Source organism: Ornithodoros turicata, unplaced genomic scaffold, assembly GCF_037126465.1.
Source record: "Ornithodoros turicata isolate Travis unplaced genomic scaffold, ASM3712646v1 Chromosome32, whole genome shotgun sequence".
In the NCBI taxonomy this organism is placed as follows: Eukaryota; Metazoa; Arthropoda; class Arachnida; order Ixodida; family Argasidae; genus Ornithodoros; species Ornithodoros turicata.
Window position 1 is genome coordinate 866856 of NW_026999357.1, and position 19351 is coordinate 886206.

At 44.6% G+C, this 19351-nt stretch overlaps 1 long non-coding RNA gene across 1 annotated transcript; it reads left to right on the forward strand.

Moving 5' to 3' along the window:
* The first annotated feature begins 1105 nt into the window (after positions 1-1105).
* Positions 1106-18620, forward strand: LOC135373810 (uncharacterized). Its single transcript, XR_010416596.1, has 3 exons — positions 1106-1220; positions 16284-16404; positions 18578-18620. It is a non-coding gene; the product is annotated as an uncharacterized LOC135373810 (long non-coding RNA).
* Positions 18621-19351: the final 731 nt, after the last annotated feature.

Here is a 19351-nt window from a genome sequence, read left to right on the forward strand (position 1 = left end):
CAAAATTTCTCTTAAGACTGAAGCGAGGTTCGTGAGAAAGTCAGTCCTGTATGAATTGTTTTCTCATAGAAATCGCAAGGCCAGACCCTGAATTATTCCACAGGATATTTTCTGATTGATGTGCCTGTGAGAATATGTATACGAACCTGTATCCTCTGTAGGAAATTCTGAGAGATGAAGTCGCTTCTGTAAGAAATTCTGAGAGAATGCTATGTTTCAATGATATTTTCTCTAGTGTTTTTCAACCGGGCGCTCTTTCTGGGGGACGTACTAGCTGACTAGCGAGTGTGCTAACGTACTCGGTGGTTGCATGCCAATTTGCAGGAAAGCCAGGATGAATGATTCTGCAGGCTGAGCTCATTGTCTGTAGTCTGTTCCTCTTTCTTCTTGCTCTTTCTCCTTGCAGCTCCTTGTGCTTGCTTCTCCTCTATATTGGCGGCATACAGATTAGTGGGACATTAGCGGGTCGAGTTGTCGAGTTCAATTCGCTCATGTAAACGATGTTGAGTCGAGATGAACCCGCGCCGAGTCGAGTAGCAATAATCGACAGCGGGGGTGGGTTGACCCGCTCGACGCGATCACCGAAGTGCATGTAAACGCGCTCGGGCCGAATTCTGATCGAGCGAACTGTGCGACCGAGTCCATCCTGTCGTTGCGTCCGAGACAGCCATACAGTCAGTGCAAGGCCTGTACAGGCGGGCCCAGAAAGAGAAACTGGAAATCGCATTCGCTGCGATAGGCTCGCATTTGAGCGGCTTCATGTAAGCAGTGTCGGGTACAGTTCAGCTCGACTCGGCTACTGATGTAGGTCCGCTGTATGAACAGGGGGTGGGGAGGGGGGTGTATGATTTCGTCAAAAAAACTTGGCCAGTAAGGGCGACACGATATTTCTCACGGAACTTGACTGATTCCAAATCATCTCGACTTACGTTTGAGGTGGCTTGCCGCTTCGAGTGAGGAGAAAAACTGTTTCATCTCTCCTGCGCAGTTCACTGTGCTGCTTATTCTGCGTGGCTCAATCAAGGGATGTTACGGGATGGCGTCAGAATGTCTCTGTAATTTAGGAGATCATTGCTTACGTCATATCTCTTCCAGTATGATCGAATACAGCAGGACTTGTGTTCCGGAAATACTCGCAAGACAAGGATGCGATGTGACGGTTCTTCTTGAGCGGTTCTTCAAGGACATCAACGCTGATTGTGGAACATCGAAGCCAGTCTGTGAGTATCAAATAACAAAAAGAATGCCAGTGGCATAAAGCATGTTACATGGCTTGTGTCAACAGTCGTGTTTCTAAATCGAGCGATAAAGGCACCATATTTCACAAGCACTGCTGCCCCTGTTGCCATTATCGTCCCAATAATAAAAGAAAAAATGAAATCAACTTTTAATTCCTTTATTCTGTAATAATTAGCTTAATAAAGCTGGAGGTGTGACCAGGTTAAGACTATACATACCACCATGTTCAACAACATGGCACTGCTGGTAACATCTACAGGTAGGTACTTTGCGCCGAAGCAATGTGGGCTTCACTCTTTACGTAAGATTCAACAATTTATGAAATAGTTGTCTCAGTTAGTACTTAAAAACAACTCGTGAATGCACCTCTCAACTCCCAGAATGTCGGACTATTATACAACTCAAAAGCCCTCAGTAAACGCATGGGATCATGAGAAGAAAAAAAAAAGAACAACAGAAATTCGAGACCTTACCTCCACCAAATGAAATTACCGCAAATAATTTTTCGCTAGTTTCGCGCTGCAACGCTGGGCGACCAGGCCTATCTGTCGATGGTGGGTTATTTAAATTTTTGCAATGACACAACATACACCATAAAATGTACAAGCTGCTCCCAAGATAGCTGACATCGTTTACGACACGACATTGCACGCCTAGTTCCCTAAAATGTATTTGTTAGTTCAAATTTATTTAATGAGAGATAGCAGATTTTTAGCCATTCGTTATTTAAATACTAACCCGTTTTCTAAAATCCGAAGACGAGCAGGCTCGAGAAATAAATCGCAAGTGTTTTCTGTGCCGAGTATACGCAGTTCTCGAGCGCCAAAACGACAAGACCTTGGCTGTCGGCAGCTAATATGGGCCTGAAACGGGGCCGATCCATCTGAACAGCCCGTACTGCGATGAGCTTGATCGTTCGAAACCACGTGGCCCTTTGACGTGGAATGAGCGTCGCTCCTTTTGCGCTCTAGAGGTTTGGAGATTCGGCTTCGACTCATTTGCATAGCAAACATTAGCGATTTCAAAGTAAATGTTCGTTTGAGGATACGTAAGACATCTGGCGTTTTCCCCCAAAAGATATAATAACTACCATGGGTGCAAGATGTCATTGCTGTTGCTCTGTTTTTATTTTACTTTTTACAAAAGTCTAAACAATGAAAGATTTGACTGCATACAGGTGCACATAATTAAGGCACAAGGTAACTTTCTACTTGCATATCTAACTAGAACCAGCCGTGCCGCTCACTTTGTTGCCTGTCACAGTAGTAATTACTGGACACAGACTGCTGCCAACTCACAACTAGCCTTAAACACGATTTAATTAGCAATTAGAGTTAATTGGGACCCCCCACAGTAATCAGCATCATCCAGTGAGTCATCACACTAATTGGAGAGCGTCTAACTCGTGTTCAGGCCAGCTGTGAGTTGGCGGCAACCTGTATCCATAAATAAAAAAAATAGATAGAGATAGAGTGTAGAGAAGGAGTTTAGTTGAAGATCAACGACGCCATCTTGAAGAAGGCGGTCCGGAACGGCCGCTGACCATTGCTGGGCGACGGAGCACAGAGGAAGGTTGCAAAGCATCACAGCTATGACCACCAGTTCAGGACATCCTGTGACGTCAGCTGTGACGTCATCATGACATGTCTGGCCAGGTTAGGACAGCTCTGGACATGCGAGGAGCACAACACTCATAATACAGAGGCTGGGAAAGCAAGAGTAAATATGCTAACTATCAATAGCTAACAACAAAAATAATTAGTTACACAACAGCAGTCACGGGGAGCGACATCCGACAGCCAGGCAGAGAACCCACTCGTAATGTTTTTTTCTCCTGTATAAAGTCCCGCAGCTGCACCCCCTAGCGGTTACTTTCTCAACTAATCTCATGACAAAATTATTAAGAATCACGCCAGCACTACTCTCGTTTCCAAGGCAGAAGAAGATACAAAATGGAATGGTGAGGATGCCTGGACAACAGCAACCAGCACTCGACATGCATGGGCATGAAAGCCGCAAACAAAGCGGGGACAAAGTTACCACGAGGGAAAGCATTAGTTACACAACAAATAAGCCCACCACAACGGCAGTCACAGGAGCGCAGAACGATACGTCCATTCCATCCGAGAGCCAGGCACAGAACTGAATTGTAATGCTTTTTTTCTCCTCTATAAAGCCATGCATCTTCCCTCTTGTGGTTAGTTTCTGAACTAATTTAATCGCAAAATTATTAAGAATCGTTCTAGCACTATTCCCATTCAGGGCAGCACTAGTGTCATCGTCAAGACAAGAATGATCAACATCAATCTTTCTCATCCAAAAAACAAAAAAATGCAAAGCTAGATGCATCAATGAGGAAAGCATGCAGGTCGGGGCATGTCAGGAGCGCTGTTACACGAGGAAAAATCGCACGTGCGCTGGGCAACAGAGGAAAGCAAACACAGAAAAACACTTGAACAGAGTGGAAAGACAATCACCATCATCGGACATGTACACCGCATTCCCTCCTTGTAAATCTGCTCGTCCCAAAATCCACCGAAATTGTCACACACCATTCACTAGGGACGAACCACATATCCGCACCCCATCAGAGGCAAACGGAACCCCCGACGAAGCTACGCTCTTCCACTAACGGCCACCACAATTGCTAGGAATACAATTATCGCGTCCACACCCGCCAGTGCTCAAGAGAGAAGTGAATCCTTGTGCCCTCTGCAGGCTTTGCTCATTGGTCGTGACGTCATCCTATTGTGTCAGGGCTACACTGTTTTTTCCACTAATGTCCAACCCATCTCCTCTGGACAAGGTCCACCTGAAACAATAGAGTCGCGGTATGACGTCATCACGCAAGCATGCAGCTGCGTGGCTCAAGCATGCATAAGCCCTAGACAGGGGAGCTGTTATTTATTGAACCACTTTCCCACAATTATACTACAATCTACTGTAATGATTGCATAGGAAACAGAAAAAGTATTGCAGAAAAACACCACACATGAGAGGTGATTGTAGGAATTAAGCATTTCATTCCCAAAGTCTGACTAAATGAGACTTACGAATACAGGAGAAAACAAAATATCCTAACAAGTAACACCATCCATAGCTACATACGAGCTAATCGAGTCATGTCTGTTACATCCGAGCCAGGCAGCCCAGCCTTGCAGGCAACTGAATAATGATGCTTTGTTCATCCTGAATAAAGCCATGCACCTGTCCGCCTTGCGGTTACTCTCTGAACTAATTGAATCGCAAAAATATTAAGAATCATTCTAGTACTACTCCCATTCAGGGCAGCCCTATTGACAAGAAAAGAATGTTTCTTTTCAAAAAGAAAAACAGAAGTACATGTAGAAGGAAAGCATGACTGAACAGGTCTGGGCATGTCAGGACGACCACTGTCACGTCAGGAAAAATCGCATGTTTGTCAGACAACAAGGAGAACAAAATGCAGAGAAACACTTCCAGCATCCAACTATTCTAAGCACACGCACTCCTGTTATTCGAAGAAGAGTGCTCATCATAAATCCGTCCAGGACAATGCACACCATTGACCAACCTCCCATTTTTTTATTGCTACACTTTTTCCCAGTAATGATCAATGCATTGCTACAAACACCTGAAAGACTGAGAAACACTCCTATTATTTATTGAACTGCAGGATTATTTCTTTTTCCTACTCTTAATGATATTCATTCTTACATTAAAATTAAAAAAGGTATCGTGCATGAACGCTGATCTTAGGGATTTTCACTGTAAAGGCTTATCATGGTCATTAGAATCACAGCAGCAGTAAACTACCACTGCTCTTTGAAATAATAATTGTGACCCTGGGACACTCAACATCATAACCAGGTTTGTGTAATACATGGCGCTCAACCTTTTCTATGCTCATACATTCGTTGTCTCAGGCTACACCTGCGAGCAAAAAGATGCGAAAGCCTGGGGGCAAAGTTCCATTCGCGCTCCACGGAGGACTAGACAGAACGCCGTTACGGTAACAGATATATGATGTGAATTGCATTCCTACTATATTAATGATTATTGCATTGCAGTTTAGAAAGACTATCACAAAAAGTCCGTACTACGCTCAACTATAGTTTAGGAGCCTTAAAATTCTACTTTCTATGAAAACTATAATTGCCCTGTTACTTGGATCACTATTAATCAAGCGCTCCAATTTTTTCTCTCTTCCCATTTCAGCCTTGCCATGCAGTGAAGCAGTCTCACATCCAAAATAATTAATTTACACTGAGGATGGCGTGCTAGGAATTTCTGTCCTGCACTCAGATGCAAGCATTTCTGCGCAAATACCTATAACTGCAAACAGCTTACTTCCTCAACACACCGTGCTCCTAATGACATTTAACAACCAAAAAATATACAAACCCTCTTCTCACGAATTCAGCTCTACCATGCAGCTTTCTTCTGCGTAAAATCGGTGAAAAAGGGAATGGGCAACAAAAAATTGTGCACACTTGTGGTTGAATTGCAATGACTTCAAAAACTGAAGCATATGGTAATAAACTAAGAAAAAGACACCCATTTCTGCTATCAGGTAATTCTTGCATAATGCTACATACACAGACTCATTGCCACAAGAAAGCACAGGACAAGGGCACACAAATTCCTTTAAGCGAGCAGGGAAAGGCTTAAAACTGAGCGCTCAGGAATAATAGCAGAGTCACCACACACCGCTATGAAACTCAACGGCTAACACAAGATAACAACAAGATACTAGTGGCGGGTAAATTTGTAACAAGAAAGACACTGCTAAACAAGCCCCAACATGCCATGATGACCAGGAAAAAAGCACACACGCGCGCGCGCGCACACACAGACAGCAGCTCAGGATTGCACAATGAGAGGTGCTTTATAGGAATTTCTCCTCCACGCTCAGATACCAGCGTTTCTGCACAAATACTTACAACTGCAAACAGCTTACTCCATCAACATATCAAGCAAAGTGAATACTGACACTCAACAACATCTAACAAAAAACAAACAAAGAAATTCAATTCTCATGCACTCAGCTATATGCCAAGCGGCTTTCTTCTGCTCTGCCTGGATGCTGACTGAGTAAAAACAGTGAAAGAAGAAAGAGTCGTGAAAAATTACACGCACTTGCACTCCCATACCTGTAACTGCAAGATACAGTAGTGCACATTAATAAACTGAGAAAAAGGCACTCACTTCTACTATCACAAAATTATTGCATAATGTGATACACACAGCTACATTGTCCCTGGGTAAAGAAAGCACAAGACAAAGGTATACACAAATTACGTTACGCGATCAGGGGAAATCACTTCTTCTCGGGCAGCACATACGATACTGCTAAGCAATTACACACACGCGCGCACGCACGCACGCGCACAGGACAACGCATACAACACACGACGGGGAAAAGGCTTAACACGGAGCGCTCAGAAATAATCGCAGCGTTACCGCACATCGCTACAAAGCTCAACTTCTAACACAAGACGACAACAAGACATTAGCGGAGGGTAAATATTGCAGCAAGAAAGACACTACTGAACAAGTCTAGACATGTGACATCGCATACAAAATACTGCGCATCGGGGAAAAGGCCTAAGCCTGCGACAGAACATCATAGAGCATACACAACTTCATTTTTCTATTTCGTGTAAACTAAACGCGGTTTGCTATTTCCTGCTCGGAAAATGACGTACAAATTTTCTTAGGGAGCAGAGAAATATAGAAATTTCTACTCTGTGCTCAGATACCAGCATTTCTGCTCAAAAACTCATAACTGCAAAATTAAGCACTGCTTACTTCATCAACATATCGAGCACCCAACAAAATTAAACAAACAACCCCACTTCCACTGATAGAACATTATTCAGCTTTTACCAGGAGGCTTTCTTCTGCATAAAAGTAGAGAAAATAAGAAAAGGGCAGTGAAAAATTACACGCACTTTTGCTCGCATAGCTATAAGAGAAAAAATAAAATAACAAGGCACACGCTAATAAACTGTGACCCACCCACTTCTGCTATCAGATAATATATTGCAAAATGCTAAATACACAATTGCATTGTCCCTGCGTGAAGAAAGCAGAGAAAAAGGACACACAAATTATCTTAAGCGAACAGGGAAAGTCACTTCTTCTTGGACAGCTTAATACCATAAAGTATGAATTTTTGCAAAGAAAACAAAGCTTGAACAGCACTACGAACGTGACAGACACATACTAACAAACAAACAAACACTCCTATTCATTTCTACTGATAGAATTGGAGCTAAAGGCATGAATCACACTACAAGAACAAAGCAAACTGCTTCAGGAAAGCATATCAAATGTACCGCAACAGAACCGGCGTCGGGCACTCATAAAATAGCCTGCCCAAATCAAAGACTTCACCAGGTTCGCGAGACAATTCCGTTAAAAACGCTCGGCCTATCCTACAGATAGCAATGCAAACGCGACTACCTTTGTTTTAACCCAATATTTCACGCAATAGTGCATAAATTTATCGCTCGTGCCACCCGAAAAGGACCACACAAAGAACTTACTTGTCAAGTGGGGTCCCAGCTTCACAAACGATTACGCGCACTGTCACATTTTTTGTAGTCACATCGAGTGTAAACCCAAAGTCAATTCACAACCACATAAATTCATATTACTCCTCAGGTCAATAATTATCCTACCATCGTCAAAACGCGGTACAGAGATATACGTATACGAATGCGAAACAATAGGTCTTCGTTCCCGATGTAATAGGTTATCGCCAGCCGACCGTCGCGAATAAAAAAATCAAATAATCATTCCAGCATCGTGGGCTGCAAGTTTGGGAACCCAATAGAGCAGTGCGCTTGCATCAACACGCCTTGGGCTGACTTTACGCACCCGAAGCCTTTCTGAATACATTCTGCTGTCGCTGCAATAAAATATTTATCGCGAGGGTACTACAATGTCAGCTCTACTGCTGTTTAAGTGATAAAACAGTGCGCTAGAATCGCACCCCATGCCACACACCACCCCACCCCACGCTTGGACACGCGACGCGCGCGCGTTACCGATTCCCTGAGTAAGCGCACTGTTTTATGCTGGATGGCGACGTCACCATGGCATGTTGGGGCTTGTTTAGCAGTGTCCTTCTTGTTACAGTTTTACCCGTCGCTAGTATCTTGTTATCTTGTGTTAGCCATTGAGTTTCGTACTGGTGTGTGGTGAGTCTGCTATTATTCCTGAGCACTCCGTTTTAAGCCTTTCCCCTGCTCGCTTAAAGGAATTTGTGTGCCCTTGTCCTGTGCTTTCTTTACGCAAGGGCAATGCGTCTGTGTATGTAGCACCATGCAAGAATTACCTGATAGCAGAAATGGGTGTCTTTTTCTTAGTTTATTAGCGTATGCTTCGGTTTTTGAAGTCATTGCAATTCACCAACAAGTGCGCACAATTTTTTGTTTCCCATTCCCTTTTTCACCGGTTTTATGCAGAAGAAAGCTGCATGGTACAGCTGAATTCTTGAGAAGAGGGTTTGTATGTTTTTGTTTGTTAGATGTCATTAGGAGCACGGCGTGTTGAGGAAGTAAGCTGTTTGCAGTTATGGGTATTTGTGCAGAAATGCTTGCATCTGAGTGCAGGACAGAAATTCCAAGCACGCCACCCTTAGTGTAAATTAATTATTTTGGACGTGAGACTGCTTCACTGCATGACAAGGCTGAAATGGGAAGAGAAAAAATTGGAGCGCTTGATTAATAGTGATTAACAGGGATTAACAAGTAACAGGGCAATTATAGTTTCCATAGAAAGTAGAATTTTAAGGTTCCTAAATTATAGTTGAGTGTAGGACGGACTTTTTGTGATAGTCTTTCTAAACTGCAATGCAATAATCATTAATATAGTCGGAATGCAATCACATCATATATCTGTTCGCGTAACGGCGTTCTGTGTAGTCCTCCGACGAGCGCGAATGGAACTTTGCCCCCAGGCTTTCGTGCCTTTTTGCTCGCAGGTGTAGCCTCAGACAGGGAATGTATGGGCATAGAAAAGGTTGAGCGCCATGTATTACGTAAGCCGGGTTATGATGTTGAGTGTTCCAGGGTCACAATTATTATTTCAAAGAGCAGTGGTAGTTTACTGCTGTTGTGATTCTAATGACCATGATAAGCCTTTACAGTGAAAATCGCTGAGATCAGCATTCACGCACGATTCTTTTTTTAGTTTTAATATAAGAATGAATATCATTAAGAGTAGGAAAAAAGAAATAATACTGCAATTCAATAAATAATAGGAGTGTGATGTGGATGTGATTGCAGGAAGTGATGACATCATGCAGTCTTTCAGGTGTCTGGACCAATGCATTGATCGTTACTGGGAAAAAGTGTAGCAATAGAAAAATGGGAGGTTGGTCGATGGTGTGCATTGTCTTGTACGGATTTATGATGCGTATTGTTCTTCGAATAACAGGAGTGTGTGTGCTTAGAATAGTTGGATGCTGGTTTTCCACTTTTTTCAAGTGTTTCTCTGCATTTTTGTTCCCCTTGTTGTCGGAGAAACATGCAATTTTTCCCGATGTAACAGTGGGTGTCCTGACCAGTTATGCTTTCCTTCTACATATAGTTCTGTTTTTCTTTTTGAAAAGACACATTCTTGTCTTGACGATAGTGCTGCCCTGAATGAGAGTAGTGCTAGAATGATTCTTAATATTTTTGGGATTCAATTAGACTAACTGCAAGGGGGACAGGTGCATGGCTTTAGTCAGGAGGAACAAAGCGTCATTATTCCGTTATCTGCCTGGCTCTGGGATGGGACGGACATGTCTTGATTAGCTCGTTGTATGTAGCCATTGATGATCCCGGCGTCGGGAACTTGACGCCCCCATCGCCCGGCAACAGCCGCAGTAGCCCCCTCCTGCACCAACGGTTGGGTCGCCGCAGGAGGGAGACCCCCACGTATAGCTGTGCGTGGCTTTCCCGTGTCTGGGGAAAGGGGGATCCTGGCGGTTGAGTGGACCCGGAGGTTGTTTAGGACCCTTCTGGGCCCCTCCGGGAAAGCAACACACCGCTTTGGCCCCTGCTTCCCATAGTCGGGTGGTCCTGGAAGACCCGGCCAGGATTATTCAGCTAGTCGCCATCTCCCTTTTCATTACTTTCTCTTCCTTGGTCTCCTTCTTTCTCTCGTTTTCCTCTTTTTACCTTCTTTGGCGGCAAGGGTCAACCTTGGGCAGTCTTTCACTCTCCAGAAGCTGCACTTGGGTATAGTGCAGAGGCAAGTGTTAGCGTGTGGGACACGTTCCCTCGTTGGGCTCGATGGTGGGCGACACACCTCCTGCACTGAATCAGTCTTCTCTTTTATGGATTCATCTCGTATAAAAAAACATGATCAGCGCCAAAAGAGGCGCTGCACCGATGCACCAGCTATGCAAATCCTCGACTTGACTCCTGAACCTTGGTTTGCGAAGTTCCTCATAGTCCACTCGGAAGATGAGACCAAACCCATGGCTAAGGTATCCCCATTCACTATTGCAAGAGACTTAGAAAGGACAATAGGGAAGTCTTATAATGCTCGAAAGCTGACCACAGGAGATCTCCAAATTGAAGTAACCACAAGGCAACAAAGCTCCGCTCTCCTTTCACTTGACAAAATTGCCGATATATCAGTCACTGTGACCACACACCGAACACTTAACATCGTGAAGGGCGTCATCTCAGAGTCTCAACTCCTTGACTGCTCAGACACTGAGATCGAGGAAGGGCTTAAAGACCAAGGCGTTGTGACGGCGAGGAGAATTGTGATGCGTCGGGATGGTAAAGACATCCCGACGAGGCACATTGTCCTTTCCTTTCAATTGCACAGGCTTCCTCAGACCATCAAAGCAGGCTATCTTAACTGCCATGTACGTCCGTATATCCCGAATCCGCGACGCTGTTTCAAGTGCCAGAGTTTTGGACATGGTTCGCAGGTCTGTCGAGGACACGCGATCTGTCCAAAATGTGCTGGCATGGACCACTCTGCAGAGTCCTGTGCAAACGAAGTCCGCTGTGCAAACTGTAAAGGGAACCACCCAGTCTACTCCAGGTCCTGCCCCCGTTGGCAGGAAGAGAAAGAAATACTCAAAATGAAAGTAACACAGAATATCTCATACAGAGAAACAAAGACACAGGTAGAATTTGCCAGAAAAGGCACGTTCTCTGAAGTGGTGCGCCGGGGAGTGGCACCACTGCGGAAATCTGTGGAGACGCAGACTTCTGGGTCTCCACCCCACACTCCCCCCACACAAGAAAAGCCTGCGGAGAGCTTGCTTCCGCTGGCACCAGCTGCTCAGGTGGGCAGCCGGGAAGTAGCGGCCACAACCTCTACGGAGGTTGATGGCGAGCTGTCAGTTTGGGACGGGCTCACAGGGGGCTCATCCCAGGCTGCCACACACACGATGGATGTTGACGATGATGACTGCATGTCGCAGAAATCATCGTCAAGCCTACCCCCCAATCCTTCCCCATGGAAGGAACAGAGAACGAAAAAAGGAGGCCGAGGCAGGGGTAGTACGTCCCTAGGAAAACATAAGCCCCCAAGGGTTACACCTCCCACATAATGTACAGTCTCTCTTTGTTGCTATTTATCACTACTTTCTTTATGGGACAGGTAATCCTTCAGTGGAATTGTCGAGGCCTCTTTTCAAATATAAATGACATTCACGACCTTTTTGAAAAATACAATGCAGTCTGTTTTTGCTTACAAGAGACATATCTGAATGAACAAAGTATAAACCCATTTCGCAGACACAATGTTTTCAGAAAGGATCGTATTAACACCACACGTACATCTGGAGGCGTGGCTGTGGTCCTTCCACTATCCACACCTGCAAAACAGATCCCACTCGTGACACATTTGGAAGCAGTAGCTGTCCAGGTATGCCTGGACAGGGTCATTACGATATGTTCACTGTACCTGCCCCCTTCAGTGGTAATAGAACAGAGAGATTTGGAACAGCTCTGTGACCAACTTCCTCAGCCATACCTAATTCTAGGTGACCTGAATGCCCACAATCCCTTGTGGGGCAGTTCAAAGGTAGATAGCCGGGGAAAAATGGTAGAAAGGTTATTCCTTTCACGACCAGTCTGTCTACTAAACACAGGATTACATACATATATAAACTCCTCAACACAAAGTTTTTCATCCTTAGACATATCTCTTAGTAGTCCTTCCATTTATAATTGTATTGACTGGACCGTTGAACAGAACCCTCGTGGGAGTGACCACTTCCCCGTAGTCCTGACAATTCGTGGTTCCACAAACACTTTTCTTACACGACCACCACGATGGAAACTGTCCAAGGCTGACTGGAACTTGTTCCAAAAGGAAGCCAGTCTTGTGGCATCATCCTTAGCTGGTAGGTCTGTTGAAGATGCAAACCGTTTTGTCACCGGGATAATTATAAATGCTGCTGAGCGATCTATCCCGCAGACATCTGGCCGTCTCCCCAAGCGTCCTAAACCTTGGTGGACAGATGAATGCGGGAAAACGCGGAAAAATCAAAATCGAGCGTGGGGTATCTTTCGTAGGTACCCGACTCCAGACAACCTGATCCAATTTAAGAGAGCTCGAGCGAAAGCCAAGTGGACAAGAAAAGAAGCTAAACGTGCATCGTGGAAGATCTTCTTGTCATCTTTGAACAGCAACACTTCTTCTAAAGTGGTTTGGGACAGAGTTAGAAAAATTAAGGGCGATTACACAGGATTCACAATACCACTCTTACATGTTAATGGAGTACCTTGCAAAAACATGAGTGAACAGGCCGATGTCCTTGGCGAGCACTTCCAAAACGTCTCCAGTTCGTCACATTACAGTAGAGACTTCATAAAAATTAAGCAAAGTGCTGAAAAAGCAACAATTCAAGGCAGTGGAGGTGACAGGTGCCTCTACAACATGCCTTTCACAATGATTGAACTCTTGAAAGCTCTGTCAATAACAAAGCAAACATCACCTGGACCAGATCGTATAACATATTCCATGCTCCAGCATTTGTCTAAAACTTCCCAAGAAGCACTACTATATTTCTTCAATTTAATTTGGCAAGATGGGCACCTTCCTTCCAATTGGAAGACTGCAACAATCATACCGCTTTTGAAGCCAGGGAAAGAAGCTTCAAACCCAACAAGCTACAGGCCTGTAGCACTCACGAGTTGCTTAGGAAAGACATTCGAACGAATGGTCAACAGCCGCGTTGTCTATTACCTAGAACAGCATAACCTGCTTGACAGATACCAGTGTGGATTCCGGGCTGGCTGTTCTACCACTGATCATCTTGTTCGCCTGGAAACCACTATTCGCGAAGCCTTCGTTAAAAGACAACTCTGTGTATCAATCTTTTTTGACCTAGAAAAGGCATATGACACAACGTGGCGATACGGTATATTGCTTGATCTCAAATCGTGTGGAATACGTGGCCGCCTCTTCCAGTGCATTTCAGACTTCCTCAGTGGAAGAATGTTTAGGGTGCGACTTGGTACAACCCTTTCCCGCCTGTTTGTACAAGAGAATGGCGTTCCGCAGGGATGTGTGCTGAGTGTCACCCTGTTTCTTCTCAAAATGAACTCTGTTGCCAAAGCTATACCCGCGACTATCACATACTCACTCTATGTCGACGATTTACAGATTTCATGTTCATCCTCGAACTTAGCCACATGCGAAAGACAGTTGCAACTTGCCATTAACAAACTGAGTAAATGGTCCACTGAGAACGGCTTCAAGTTTTCAGCAGACAAAACTGTGTGTGTGCCTTTTTCAAGGCGGAGAGGGGTGCTTCCAGACCCATCTCTTTATATGAACGGGATATCTCTTGCCATCAGGCCAGAACACAAATTCTTAGGCCTGATTTTTGATAGGAAACTCACGTTCTTGCCACATATAAGTAGCCTGAAAGTGAAATGTACAAAATCTTTGGCTCTGTTAAAAGTGCTCTCACACAGATCTTGGGGAGCAGATCAACACACTCTTCACCGTATTTTCACCTCTGTTGTCCGATCAAGGCTAGACTATGGAAGCATCATTTACGGATCGGCACGGCCCTCCACATTGAAACGTCTGGACCCCATACACCACCAAGGGCTACGACTAGTCCTCGGGGCCTTCCGGACTTCACCAGTACAAAGCCTATATGTTGAATGTGATGAGATGTCCCTCGAGAGGCGACGCACTTATCTCGCTATCCGTTATGCGTTGAGGACGAAAAGTTACCCTCAACATGCGGCGCTTCCATGTGTCAAAAGTACACGTCTTAGACAGCGGTTTCTTAACAGACCCTCTGCTACATGTCCCTTGTCCATGCGTATTGCACACCAGGTTCAATGTTATGATTTCAATGAATACAATTCCTTGGTATCCGAATCTGGCAAAGATCTTCCTCCATGGTCAGCACCAACACAGTCCAACTGCTCATTAACCAAGTACAGGAAAAACGATACTTCCTCAGTTGTGCTACAACAAGAATTTCAACAACTGAGGAACAGTTTTGGTGATCATGTGGACCTTTACACAGACGGGTCAAAAACAAGCACAGGCGTATCGTGCGCAATGGTAACGACGACATCGACAAGGGCACATCGTCTAAATCTGGTAATGTCGATATTCAGCGCTGAAGTTTATGCTATTATTTTGGCGCTTAACTTTATCTTGCAGAACCATATCACATCATCAGTCATCTACACTGACTCTCTTAGTGCCTTGCAAGCGATATGTAGTTTCCACAAAACAAAAAACATCATCAGTCATCTACACTGACTTCCTTATTCAACGTGCAAGACACTTAGCATCATTGATCACTAGCAAAGGATACAAGTTAACCATTTGCTGGGTGCCCAGCCATGTGGGCATTGCAGGAAATGAATGTGCTGACCGGGCTGCAGCTGCCATCCTGCGGTCCGATGATGTTACTCCTTTTGATGTGCCGTTTGAGGATTTAGTTCGCGTGCTAAAATACAAAATGTAATTTTCAGTATGTATCCTCTAGTATGCATCCAGGCCAGCAGGTGAAGCGCAAATTTTGTTGCGCAGGTCGAACGCTCTGTGATATAGAAAGTGACGAATATGCTCTCTAGTGGAATTTTGTTCCAAATTCGACGCGTGATTTCCCTGGTTTTAGGTGTTGCCCATTGCTATATTTGGTATCATTTATTTCCATATTTTGATGCGTTTATCTCTTACAGGTATCCGCTGAAACAGACAAACGCTTAGACATAGGGACAGGAATTTTAAGCGGTCGTTTCCCGAAAAGACGCCTTTGTATTTCAATGATGTTTTGCCAATACATTGCCAGGCCTTAGAGCTTTTGCATACCAGAGAAAAAAAACTGCTTCGAAACATGCACACGAGCAATGAGCGCGTTAAAACGCGGTCCTATAAACTGCGCTTGTACCTGTCGGGGAGGGGCTGGCGGTATTACGGGATGACTGTTCCGTGTCGATGTCATGTGCAAATGCAGGACCGAGTGTCACCAGTTAAGTATGAAAGAAGAAAACGTTTTACAGGGAGGAAAACTAAACGCGCGTGTAACATAACGTAACAGCCCAATCACTGAAAGGTGGTTTACCGGTATAGATGCACAGAGCTTCGTTTTCTTGGTCTGAGGCGACCACGGGAGCCGTTTTTGCTGGAACCATGGTTAATATTGCACGATGTGAACGGTCCGCTCATCCTGCCCGCCAGTCTAGACATCGGCCTTTGACAACTCAAGCGATGTCGCAATGTGTCACAGCCGTGGAGAAGCCGCCTCAAAAACCAGCGCCGTCCACCTAACTCTGACCCCTAGCAGGACGCGGACTGGTGCACGCAACGTGATGCAACGTGATCTTATTGCGTTATATTTGTCGTTGTTAACGTTTTGGTGGCGCTGCGGATAAGGCTGGGGGGCAATTAACGAGGGCAGCAAAACATACGCGCTTTTATCCGCCGCCAGTTTTTACAACTGATATATCTATGTGTAACAAGTCAATCTGGGAGCAGGGAATATTCCCTAGGCAAGTTATCAGAGGCGGACTCTGCTTCGTATTATGAGTACCCAAATATATCGTACTGTTCTTCTTCAGGCTTGGAGTGCAATCAGAAAGCAATATCCGATGCGGAAGATGTGTGCTTGAGGAAATACGTACAGGAACACGGCATCATTTCTAGAGGCCTGTTGTCCAGCAATGAAAAACGACTGTGCTGGTAAGCTCTTCGTCGCGTGTATCGGGCGATCCCCCCCTGACGTTTCTCCTGCCCAACCCGTGCGGGGCAGAGGCTTCGGTGTTTTATGTCCTGTCCAGTCGATAATGATACTTTAAGCTGCCTGCGGTTCCTCATACGACACTGGCGGTACTCCAAGGAGTTATGATGTACTGCTAGAGAGGACAACGCCCTATGTGGTTTGGTTTGGAGAAAGATTAACGTGTGTACTTCGAGCCATTTCACCAACAGCCCTAGCTGTCTGGTCCACATGAGACATAACGGTTGCGTCTGCGGAGAGGAAAGAATACGCGCGTCTGCGCATGAGTTGTGGATGGGTGGATGAATAGTCGCTTTTCTCGATCAGAGCGCCATGGATAGCGCTGGAGGGAAGCGCCATGGAATGCGGCTTTTTGATGCGGCCGCGCATTATGCGCGGAATCTGTTATGGCATGCGTTCCCTTTGTATTTAATTTTCATTGTTCTTACGAATGCAATTTCTAAAGTTGCCCAGTTACAGGTGGTTGGACAATACAATCCTGGGTGCAATGTCTCCTCGCATCTTCGTAAACTATTCCACACTTTAAAAACTTGCAGAACTGGCAGGTCGTACGGTTGCATTTGCAACTGTGCAACTCTTCGACCATATGAGGCACACACCGGGTATAGACGGAAGTGTGTGCATTAACTCGCAATATGGAGCACACGAAGCACACAAACCGGTTGTCTGCGTAGCGTCCTGTCTTCCTTCAACACCATGTCTACGTTTCATCCAAACCAAGTCGCTCGCATCAGCACTCTTGCAGCATCCATTTTATTTCCATCGCAGGAATCGCACACGCTCATACATGCATCCTATATGTATTTATTTATTTTAAATATAACCAACTACTTGAATGGGATATTCAACAAACAACTGCGCGTTTACAGGGCATGTCAGTATGAAATATGCACAAAACACATTACATACCGTTGCACACAGCGCCGTTCATAGCGATCTTCCCGCACATCTGGCTGTGTTCTTTCAAGCCTCATATTCGCCTACGAGCAATGCTAAAAGCATCGGTAACAACGTAGAAAAAGCGCCAATTGTACATTCTCACGCTTCGAGGTTTGGTAACAGACTGATGAATACGTCGTTGGGGGGGGGGGGGGGGAGGGAGACTTGGAGAAACGCTTACTCTTAAGCGCTGTTGAATGTTGCACGGAATGCAAAAACAATAGCTTCAAGTAAGAGCAACAGCAACAACAATTCTCAACAATTTCCAAGGCGAACGAATCACTTTGTGGTGCGGCATTGAAAACGTGTTACAACGCGCCCTCCTTGGCCTTTGCACCAGCGGCCAGCCTCCGCGACATTGGGCAACGGCTATTTGATTTGTTAGGAATAAATGTTAATTTCACATTTCCATTCAATTTTCATTTCCTTAAGTGCCATATTTTTCGATACAATGCGTATTCTGGAATTGCATTTGTCCTAATAAGACCACTTCCTCGAATTAGTTCATTTTCTGCACGGACGTACAGCGTTCTTGCTAATCATACCATTACTCAATTTTAGAATGAACATGTACCATCGGTCACTATTACGCCCATTCCTTCAACAACTGGCGTCTCACTTATTGTATTACCAACATGCCAAGCAGCATGTTTGATTTCGTTCAATCAATTTGAAAGGAGTTTCTCATTGATACCCATTAGAACAATTCTTCCAAATGACTTCTCATTCCTTGTATTGGCGAAGTCTGTGATACATGAAATGCTGGATCTCATTAAATCAATTGCAAATCAGCCTTTCTCATTGGCACCCATTACACCAATTCATTCATTCGGTTCCTTATTCCGTGGTAGCGGTCTTCGCAACACAACGCGGCGGAACCCAGTTTTGCGAAGGCAGCTTCACTGGAAACGTCCAATTCAGTCAATGATAAATAGTCGTCCTGTACACGTTGAACGAATTGGAAGTTTGATTTCTCATTGAATCTAAATAAAATTGCGGGAAGAATTCAATGTGATCACGTCTTGTATTCCCTGCAGGGTTGTGATTCAATGTCACGTGTTGTCTGTCTTACAATCCTGAGCTGGTTTGTAATTAGTGCGAATAGTAATAGTAGAATTTATTAGCCACGAGAAGGTCCGGGTCATGTAACAGATATTTGTCTGCTATCTTTTGCAGCATGTTGGACTACAAGAAGAGTTGTGTTCCAGACCAATTAAAACCAAAAGGCTGTGGTGAACAACTTCTTCAAAATTATGTTGTCAAGGTACAGAGTGAAATGAGATACCAATGTGCATCATCGAGCTCGATGTGTGAGTATAACCACAGGAAGAGAGCTGGCGCATAATGCATCCTACATGTGTTCGGAGAACAGTAGCTCTGATTACGTCGGTGGCAAAGGTCACCATATCTCAGGAGGAGTGTGTTCTAACTGGTTATAGCCTCTGCTGTTTTCCGTTCTCGTTTTAAGGATTGCTACATTTTTTATATCTTTAAATATTTCATTAATTAGTAATGTTGATCACAACAAAGGTGGTAGTGTTACCAGCATTATCGGAACAATTATTTACATATTCAACATGATGGCACGAAATCAATCGGATGGCAATCGACGGAATTCAAAGAACCGTATCGTTAGAGCAGGGAATTGAGGGCGTGGCATGAAATTTGTGAGTGAGATTACTCCTTCGACACGACACGCTTATCGGCAGGGCCTGATCAGCGGTGCAGCTTGTGTTTGAAGAAGCGACACAAGAAGGCCAAACAGAAGATGACGCTTCCCTGCTGGGTCAGATCATGCTGCACAAGCTGAATGCGTCAGTATAAAACCCAATAAGACACATGAGAGAAAACGCAGAAAAGCAACGGCTCCACACTTATGACAGTTGCAACCAAATGGTGTATTTTCTAGAACTTACTGCATAGTATTTTTTTAAATTTCCTCATAACAGT